The 9,865-nt window shown below is 39.1% G+C and overlaps 1 protein-coding gene across 6 annotated transcripts in view; it reads left to right on the top strand.

The window, feature by feature from the left end:
• The first annotated feature begins 6,746 nt into the window (after positions 1-6,746).
• The window catches only part of LOC126755326 (uncharacterized), a 117,405-nt gene continuing 114,286 nt past the window's right edge, over positions 6,747-9,865 (top strand). For 2 of the 6 annotated variants that reach the window (XM_050467818.1, XM_050467812.1), the window contains exon 1: positions 6,747-6,906. The gene's annotated coding sequence lies outside the window, so the exon portion shown is untranslated. Of the gene's footprint in view, positions 6,949-6,987; positions 7,341-9,865 lie in introns of those variants that run through there. The other 4 variants (XM_050467814.1, XM_050467813.1, XM_050467815.1 and 1 more) reach the window with 4 other exon arrangements.

The following is a 9,865-nucleotide window of genomic DNA, read 5'->3' as shown; positions in this document are numbered from 1 at the left end:
ACTCACATGTTGGCCGTTATAGGCGGTATAAAGTGACCTGGAAGTTCGAAAATCTGCATATGGTACGGGCGCTGAACAACAACTTATCCTGATCATTTATATGTACATAATCCTATATCTGTCTCGATTAGTTTTAGATGATGCATACAACCGTTAGGTGGACAACATTATTATACTTTGTAGCAACATGCTGCAAGAGTTTAAAAATATTCATCAGAGTATCTTAGAGTTCACACAAATCACTGCTTATGCAGGCATCCCAACATTTTTGTTGTTTTCGCATCGAAAGCATTCGTTATTGCTTTTCCGAATTGTTTATAAAAACAGCTGCCGTTATGAATATTAAGTTAGCACATCGGTTGCGGGATAATACAACAGCAACACTACCCTGCTACCCGCACTTGACATGCTATGATATCCGACGCGCTTGCAAGCGGAAGGAAAAACTGCGATTATGAAGGGAAGCTGTGGAGCAAATCAAAACAGCAAATGTGATGCTGGCAAGTGACTCAGCTGAAAGCTTTAACTGATACATAATGCCGCTGAAAGTGCAACTGCAGCACTTGTTATTGCCATTGTTGTTGTTGCTGTTGCTGCCATCATCTTTAGCTGCACATTTGCCAAGCGAAAAGTGCAAATGTCAACAACGCTTTCCGTCACGTGCGCGTCGTTACGGCACGGCACGGCAGCTTGCCAAGTACTCCATGGCGACGGCGTTGAAGAAATGATTTAAGACAAAAAAACCAGATAAGCGCAGGAAAAAATGAAATAACAGAAAATGGCAGTTTCGATGGCAGCCAGCACCGGCAACAGACGGCAGCCACCGAATACGCAACACATAACCTCTGCGGCGGTGCTGGCGGCGGCAAGGGCAGATGCAGTCGTGGAAAGGTCAGAATTAGCGGCGGCAGTTGGAAGTGATATGGTGCAGCCCGTCGGTGATGGAATTGCTGCTGCATGCGATAAGACAGCACATCAAAGATCAACATTGTCCCGTCGGTGGTTTGGCAAGCTGCGCGCCAACAGCAGATGTCAAAACAGTGACATCAGGCGCAATAACAGTTAGAATTCAGTGACAACAGTAGCGGTAGTGACAGTGCCTGCCGATGGTTGATGGTTGGAAAGTTGAGCGCTAAGCGCTACTGCATTTGAGTATTTGAGCTGCCACTCCGGAAATTGCTATCAAAATATTTGATTAAGAAAATGCAACGAATACAAATTGCAACAAAGCGGCATTTCGGCATTTCGGCGTCGAGCTGTTAGAGGAGCGTGTAGCGCGCACAATTGCGCTGAAAAGTGTTGCTAAAGTAGCAGTCGAATTCAGTCTGTCATTCGCCAGAGTCGGTCGCTCGGCTATGCCAGTAAGTCATGCTTCAATACACCACCATGCATCCTTGATGCGTCTGCCACAAATATAGTTATACTCGTACTTCTGTCGGAATTTGTAGGTAAGTCTTAATGTGTATGTGCTTTGGCGCTCATTTGCCACCTCCAGCTGGCACGCTTTGTTTGCCGAGCAATCGGGGCGTTTGAAATTGATAGATGAATTTGGGAATTGCAATACTGTGACAATTGACTTCAATAATATCCGAAACGTGTTCGATATAGTAATGTGTTTATAGCATTTCACAGCAACGCCTTAAGTCACAAGTACTTTTATCTGTGCAAATAACCTAAGATATGAAACTATATGTATTTCATTTAAACTTCAACGGCATAACTGAAACTTTTTAATGGAATTAGAGATCGTCACTATGATGATACAGCTGTAGCATGTATAAAATCGCTATACAACTAGCACTTGCATCTTGCCACGCTTTAAGTATACGCTTTTTTGCTTTAGGGTTTAGTACTATTTTATAATGCTTGGTGAATCCAATTCGAGGTTCTTTAATTAAAAAAAAAAATAACAATGAAATTTCAAATTGAATGGGACGTGTTTATTATTATTATTATGCGAAAGAAAACTTCTAGTTATTTATTATTGTTGATTATCTCTTTCAAATTATGGGCGCAGCTACGTCTCAGATAGTTCATCCGTTGAATCTAACTCACGATGACACGTTCGAGCCTTTCGGCTCGTAACAAGCGAATGACACACGCGATGGTCTGAAACGAAGCAGGATTCTCTACATAAACTTTATACTTCACATATCCCCTCAAGAAAAAGTCTAAAAGTGTGATATCACACGAACTTGGTGGCCAATCGACCGGCCCAAAACGTGAAATTATCTGCCCACTAAAGTCTTTTCTCAATAAATTAATGCGATGTGTGGGAAATAGCGCCGTCATGTTAATATCAACTGCTTTAATTTCATCCATCAAATAGTCGGTTATAATGGCGCAAATACGGTCGCCATTAACGGTAACGTTTTCATGGGCATCATTTTAGAAGAAATATGGACCGATGATTCCAACGGGACACAAACCAACCCCGACCGTTGTTTTCTCTGGATAGAAATTCAGCCCTTGAATCTCTTCGGGCGGCTCTTCATTCCAAATGTTGCAATTTGCTATTTTACATATATTGAGAGGTAGAAATGGGCCTCATCGTTGAACAAAATTTGGCTCCAAAACGTCGGATCTTCTTGGAATTTTCTAAGAGCCCATAAAGCGAAGCGATGTCGGCTTCAGTTCTTGCACAAGCCTTATGTTGTACGCTGTCAATTTAAGATAAGAAGTCCGAGTTGATGCGAGCGGCGCCGAATCGACTGTCTACTGTCTTCGTGTACACTTTCCGTTACGGCTGCTATATTTTCATCACTGCGTGCTATTCGGTCTAATATTATCGAATATCGAATGGTGAAGATGTGTAATGGCGTTGCGAATAGTGCGATCAGTGGCCCGATTATGTTGACCATAAGCTGTGCGTAGCGCGCGAAACAAATTCTTTACAGAATGTGGATTTTCGTAAGAAAGTGTAACGATTTGTAAACAATGTTCTTATGGACTTACGCCTTTCAGTGATGAAATGCCAAACAATACTGAACAAAAATAACACGACAGCTTGACACGACTCGGCGGGATCTGTCAAATAAAGGCTTTTGAAAAAAGTACCTCTACTTGGATCACCCCTTACATTAACTTTCCACACACTGGTAAAATATGACTTGAGTTTCATTATAAGGAGTAAAGTCAGCCGGGTGTTTGGAAATCCTGATATTAATAATATTTAGTAGGGTGTAAGGCCTTAAATATATGAGATTTTATTATATTATAATTATTATGGTTATTCTAGTAAATCTTAAGCCGAATCTATAGTCAGTGTGTAATTTATTTGCTTAAAGGTTGGATATTCTCGAGTATTCCTAGCAATGTCAAAGGTTAATGCCACAAGCTCAGACCGTTCTCTACCCACAATAACCATATATACTGATTTCCGAATTTCCAACTGAATTTAAACCATTGTAACCCGTTCTCGTAAATGTGTGATATTTTAGTGAAATTGAGCGGACAAATTTTCTTAAAAATTATGTGGTTTAGCGCTGAATATGTAAGGAGTGGGTGCAAACCTTGGTCTAAAAGTCATATCTCCAATACAGGGTCCAGCACTCGATGTGTGACCAATTAAAAAAGCCATAAATTCGGTTTGGAAAATTACACAGTACAACAGCTAATCTGGGGGTGAGAAATTCCAAGTCAGGGTGATGGTACTAAGGTCATAAAAGGTTTTACTATACTGACCTAGTACCATCACCCTGACTTGGAATTTCTCACCCCCCAGACAATAATCCCAAAAATTTTCCACAGTGTTATTTTTATTTATTTTAAAGTACAAAATGTGTAAAAATAATCATAAATTCACGACCAATTCACTTCTGCTTGATATGACCACATTTTGCATTAACTATGGCCTTGAGACTGTAAAAAAACGAATCGCAACTGCCCGAATGTGACTTGCCGGTATTTTGGCCCACTCACGGACAATGGCTTTTTTCAGCATCTCGAGACTGGTGTATTTTTTACTTCGGACCTTGCTCTCCAAAATGGCTCAGAGAGAATAATCCATTGGATTCGCATCTGGTGAATTCGAGAGCCATTGTGTGGTCGTAATGAAATTCGGAACATTGTTTTTCAGCCATTCTTGGTTCACTCGCGCTTTGTGAGACGGTGCCGAGTCTTGTTGAAACGTCCATGGTTTGCTACCGAAATATTTGTTTGCCCACGGCTTCAAAGCAGCCTCCAGAACACTCTCCCGATAATATGTCACATTTACTTTGACGCCAGGCTCGATGAAAGCAATTGGAGAGCGCCCATCTGTGGTGACAGCGGCCCAAACCATTATTTGGGGCGGATGCTGCCCCAATGACTTAGATTCTCGTAGGAACGGTCGGTCAAGTAAACCTTATCGTTTTGAGAGTTTACGAATTGCTCAATTGGAAAAATTTGTTCGTCAGAAAACACAATGTTCGGAATTTGACCGCTTTCGGCCAAGCGAAGCAACTGCTTCGCTCTCTCAAGTCTTACTTGTTGCTGCTTCGGTGTGAGATCATGGGCCTTTTGGAACTTGTAAGGCTTGACCTTGAGCTCATTTTTCAATATGTGTCAGATGCTGCGGTCGGTTATTTTCAGTTCTTTAGCCATTTGATTGGCACTTCGTCGGGGATTTCGCTCAAGTCGCTTCTTCACTTTCCGAAGCATCTCACGTGATGTTGCAGTCTTTTGATGACCACCTCCATGGCGTTTTACGATGGCACCAGTAACATTGTAACGAGTGATGTTGCGATAAACAGAAACTTTATTCACATTAAGGTGTTTGAGCTCAGGAACAATTGCTGGCTGTGATTTTCCAGCTAAATATCAAGCAATCACACTATTACGTTTGAATTCCATCCCTGATCACTTTTTTTTGCCTTCACTTTTGGCAAAACGCTTTTGTATACTTGTGAACAATACTCCGAACTGTTATTCAACAAATTTATAAACCGCTGATTCCAGTGCGACAGTAGCGCGAACGGTCTGAAGTAGGTTACACTTCGAGTGCCCCTGTATAATGAATTTCTTTCTTCTGGTTGACGTTTTCATATAACCTCGTTATACTAAATTTAGAGATTTTCGGTTGAGTTTATATCTCATTTGAGAATGATTTTGATGTAATAAGAATATTATTTATAAAATAAAATGCTCGGTTACGTCCTAACTTAGCCCTTCCCTACTTGTGTATTTTTAATTTATTTAACGAAATTTTTGCTAAAACAAGTGATTAAATTAGTTTGTAACCGAAGGCTTTAGCACTCAAGCCACTTATTGTTATTGTGATTCCTCCATTAATCGCGCATTACACATTCGTCGCAGTTTGGGAGCAAAAAGTCTTGACTTGCGGTATTTATGGCACCTTCAACTTACTGATTCAGCCCACCACACACGCAACCAAATGTAATACGTTAGTGGGCACAACGTTTCGCTGCTTTTCGGTCATAATATTTACATTTAACAGAAGTGTGTCAGCTGGGGTATTTACATAGCCAATGATGTTCACGAGCATTTTTATGTTAATTAATGGAGTGAAGCAAACTCAAAATGACAACGTTGCATTTTGGTCTGAAACCGAGTGTAGAAATTACTATTTTACACAAGCACAGGTGTCTGAAGTCTGAAAGGTGCACCCTACAATTGAAGGTATTTTATCAATTTTGTTCTTTGATGAAACTCACTTTTGATTGAATGGGTACGTTAATAAACAAAATTGTCGCATTTAGAATAAAGATTGTCAACAAGCCGCGATTGAGACTGTTAAGACGGCAAACAAACAACTTTAGCGATTTTTAATAAGCTTGGGTTTCTCGGAATATAAATATTTTCTTGCTATAAACATCGTCTTTACAGAGCAATCCATCTTTCTTTAAACGCTGTGATATCCGCTTGGAAGACTCTGCTGTGATCTAGTAATCGAAGACCGATTCTGATCGTTTATGCAGTTTGCAATCATAGAATCAAGAACTTATTCCTGTGTTAGTTGCTTACAGAACAAATACCAGCATCAGACCAATACAACGTATATCATAATCGATCTGCTATGTAGAGCCAAGGAGTCCCACTACTATGCTGATTTCTCAACCGCCACATATATATGGGCTTAAGGCAGTAATAAAGTCGACCTTCTATCAAAAAGATTGTTATCTAACTATCCATTCGCTTAGTTTACACTTTTCTTCTTATCAGACCCTTTTTCTGGTGCCTGTATAAATATTTATTTTCAACTAAAAGCACCGCTTCTGAAGTCCAATAAATATCGACGTGTACTAAGCGATAAGTCAAGGTAAAATGTGATTGAAAATCAGCAACATGTTGCTAAACAAAATTTGCGACTGAGCGGCGTGATTCTCTCGTCAGTAGCAGTATCAAACTCTCTCTCGCATACTCCAAATTGCTCTAATACGCTCCCTACAAGCACAGCATACGGAAATCATTTAAAACGCTGCGAGCACCAAGCTCGAGTGCTCACTAAACACAGCTGAGAAAGTGCCGCCGAACTAACGAGACTCTAACGAAGTGATGCTGGCTGCTGCGTATACGTGCTGTCGCCGATAACCACGCGTTGCATCTCATGAGAACCAAACAGCCGACAGACAAACACACACACACGCACAAGGCATAGAGCCCGCAATCTGCGAGACACTACTCAAATATTCACCGGTCATTCGGCAAACGGCTGTTGCTACCACAAAAGTGCCAAGCATTGCCAGCATTTAGGCGCACAAACCGACTGCCTGCGAGTTCAGCTGTGTGTGAAAGATGCTGTGTGTTATCAGTGAACGTGCAACTGTCAACGGCGTCAGACGTCAGCAACGGAAGCTGGACAAGTGTAAAAGTGAATAAGTGAAGCAGTAAAATTGTGTTGAATCACAGAAATTCATTGATTTTCAGAGGTCAATTTAAGGAAAAATAAAAACAAAGAAACGAAAAGTAAGCTGTGCATTTCCCATAATAAAAAGATTGTGTATAAAGGTGCATGTATCCAGCATACCGAGTGAAAGATTTAAGTGTGAAAAGTTAGACGGCATCACTTCTTGGTGTAGACAACGCAAACAGCTGTGTATGTAAATGTGGAAAGTGTAAAAGTGCATGAGGGCAACCGAAAACACGACTTAAATGGAAGTTGGTGACATGCTACGGAAATTAATAACGCCCACAAAGCATATAAAAAACAAAACATCCAAGCATTTGAGTACAATAAAGTAGCTTCGCAAATGCTTTCTTCAAACAAAAAACAAAAATATTGCAGGACAACAGCTGTCAGCTTCCCACTCCACTTTGGCCACCGCTGCCTGTTGGTTGCTTAATCTCAAGCCACCCACACAAAAACAACAGTATGGGTTCACAGCTGTCGGTATTAAAATGTAAAAGTCCATGCGTCGGTAGAGACAAAGCCCGGCCAGGCCGGCTGTTGTGGTCTCCAAGTGAAACTTTTGCATGTTGCTCATACGCCCCGTCGCGCGACTTTCAGAACTCATTTGACCATTTCCCATCGGTGACATGCAAATGTTCTACACAGATTCGTTTTAGAATTGTATAAATATTTTTACCGTTATTAGTGAGCGCATAAAAGCAAGGAAAACAAAAACAACCAGAAATGAAAACTTTGGGTTGACGTTGCTGCGAAATTGAAATCGAAATGGTCCGGAACAAGTGGTGGCAAATAAACCAGAATGTCACGGAAAAGCGGGCGAAATCTTGCATGTTCTCTCTTCCTTCACTTTGTTGTGAATTCTATGCTTTTTCGCTTTTTTGCTGTGCTCTGCGGCAATGGACAAGTTTATTTGACACTTGACAAGTTGGCTTACTCAGGGATATGTAAATAATTTTGCATTTTCATTTGGATTAAAAATAACTGTGTCACTTCAGATTAATGAGCAAACGGTATGCGGGAAATCTATTATGTGTCAAGCTGTGTTCTTGCTTTAATTATAACGGAAGCATGTTTGAAAGAAATAGGTATTTTCGATATGCTACGCTGCTCCTTCAGCTTCTAACGAAAAACTTTTGTTTCTTTGGTAATTTATTTATTCTTTTTTAATAATATTTGTTGCTGGAATGAACATTTAATTGAAGCAGAACTTTATTATTTTCAGCGCAAGTACTTTCTCAAACATTTTACATTCTTTTGTTGATTATTTTTAATTTTTCAATTCGAGTCGAAACACCGTTTCGTTGAGAATTACATCCTTATGTTTTCAGTTTGACCAAAATGTTAATAGATGTACATACAAATGTACAAATTTCACAGCTGTCGGACAATTCGTTTCTGAATTTTGGATTTTGAGTAACACAAAACTTGTTATTTTGAAGAAATAGACAAAAATTGCAAGTTCAGTATCGTCTCCGAAAACAACAATTTGATGTTATTCTATCGTCTTAAAACAGAATCCTGAAATTCTGAAATCAGAATTCATGGGTACAAAACATGATTCCGTCATGATTATATTGAGGGTGGAATTGGTTATGGGAATTTTATTTTATCAATGGAAAAATTTAAGATGGCCTTAACTGGATATACCTGTATCAATATCGGTTATTAAATTTTCTGTTATTATACATATTAATTAGGACGCCACTTATTGGAAAAATGTAAATAATATTGTATAACTCAATCTCAATTAGTTTAATGAACCCAAATTTGGTATTGAGGCAGAAATTTAAAGTAGTCTGCCATATAAATTATGGGAGTAATTGAACTAGAGGGTCTACTACCTTATACCACAATCTAAGAATCTATAACATTTATATAATTTTTTCTCAGAAAAGTGTTCAAAACGGGTAAAATAAAAAGCACGATTTCTCTCCATGGTGACATACATTCCGTAGTTAACTTAATATCATGTATAGGACTTTTCAATAGGACACTGCAAAAGTTTCCCGATGGGACAGCAAGCGACGCCATATTTTTCCCGGCTCTTTTGACATTTCTCTTCAGTAAGGTTTGTCCTGTCTTCATGGAAAGATATGCGGTCCAGAAACAAGTCGAAATTATTAAAACTTACTACCGAATTCGGAGTCAGTGGCCTCAACTTTAAGAGCGGGTTTTTCAATAAGAGCGCTACAAAAGTTTTTTTTTAATAAAACAAAACCGTTTTTAATATCAATGAAAGTCCTTATTCCTGTGAATTCCTGTCCCGATCAGGTTGTAAGAAATATGAAACTAATAAAATATCACTTGATTTCCAAAATGGTTAGCGTGTATACATATACTTGTATGTGTATCTTTCCATACCCTTATTATGATGGGTTCATTGATTTCTGTCCTTTACGTTGAGTGAAATGGAAATATATCTACAATTAATAAAAAATGTTTTAAAACAAGATGTTTTTATAACGAAAATGGTTCCGAAAATATTTATAAAAAGAATTCAGTTTTTTCATTATGGTTTTATACTCTAACCATAGGATTTCCAGTTCTGTTTGAATGTTATCTTCGCCGAGGTATTAATCAACGATTATATTAACGGTAAAACTGAAATCGCAGAGAGAGCTAAAGGCTATCCCAAGAATCTGATTTGAGAAGTATTTCAACAATTGAAAGAAGTCCTCGCATAACTGCCTAATATCGGGACTCTTTTGAAGACTACAGCATTACTACAATATTCATGGTAGACTAAACAATGGTAAGAGTGTTGCCGTGACTGTAACCACCTCCAGAAGTTTATGGTATGCTGATAAAAACACATTAAGGTCTCCAATATTGTGCAAGGTGTTATTATTTTTTTAATTAAAGTGTTTTCATCCATTCGGATGACATGACCTAGCCAGCCTAGCCGCTGTCTTTTAATTCGCTGAACTATTTCAATGTCGTCGTATATCTCGTACAACTCACCGTTCCATCGACTGCGATATTCGCCGAGGCCAATGCGCAAAAGACCATAATCTT

Source organism: Bactrocera neohumeralis, chromosome 4, assembly GCF_024586455.1.
Source record: "Bactrocera neohumeralis isolate Rockhampton chromosome 4, APGP_CSIRO_Bneo_wtdbg2-racon-allhic-juicebox.fasta_v2, whole genome shotgun sequence".
NCBI lineage: Eukaryota > Metazoa > Arthropoda > Insecta > Diptera > Tephritidae > Bactrocera > Bactrocera neohumeralis.
Note: the sequence above shows the minus strand (reverse complement) of the source record. Positions and strands in the feature narration are given on the sequence as shown.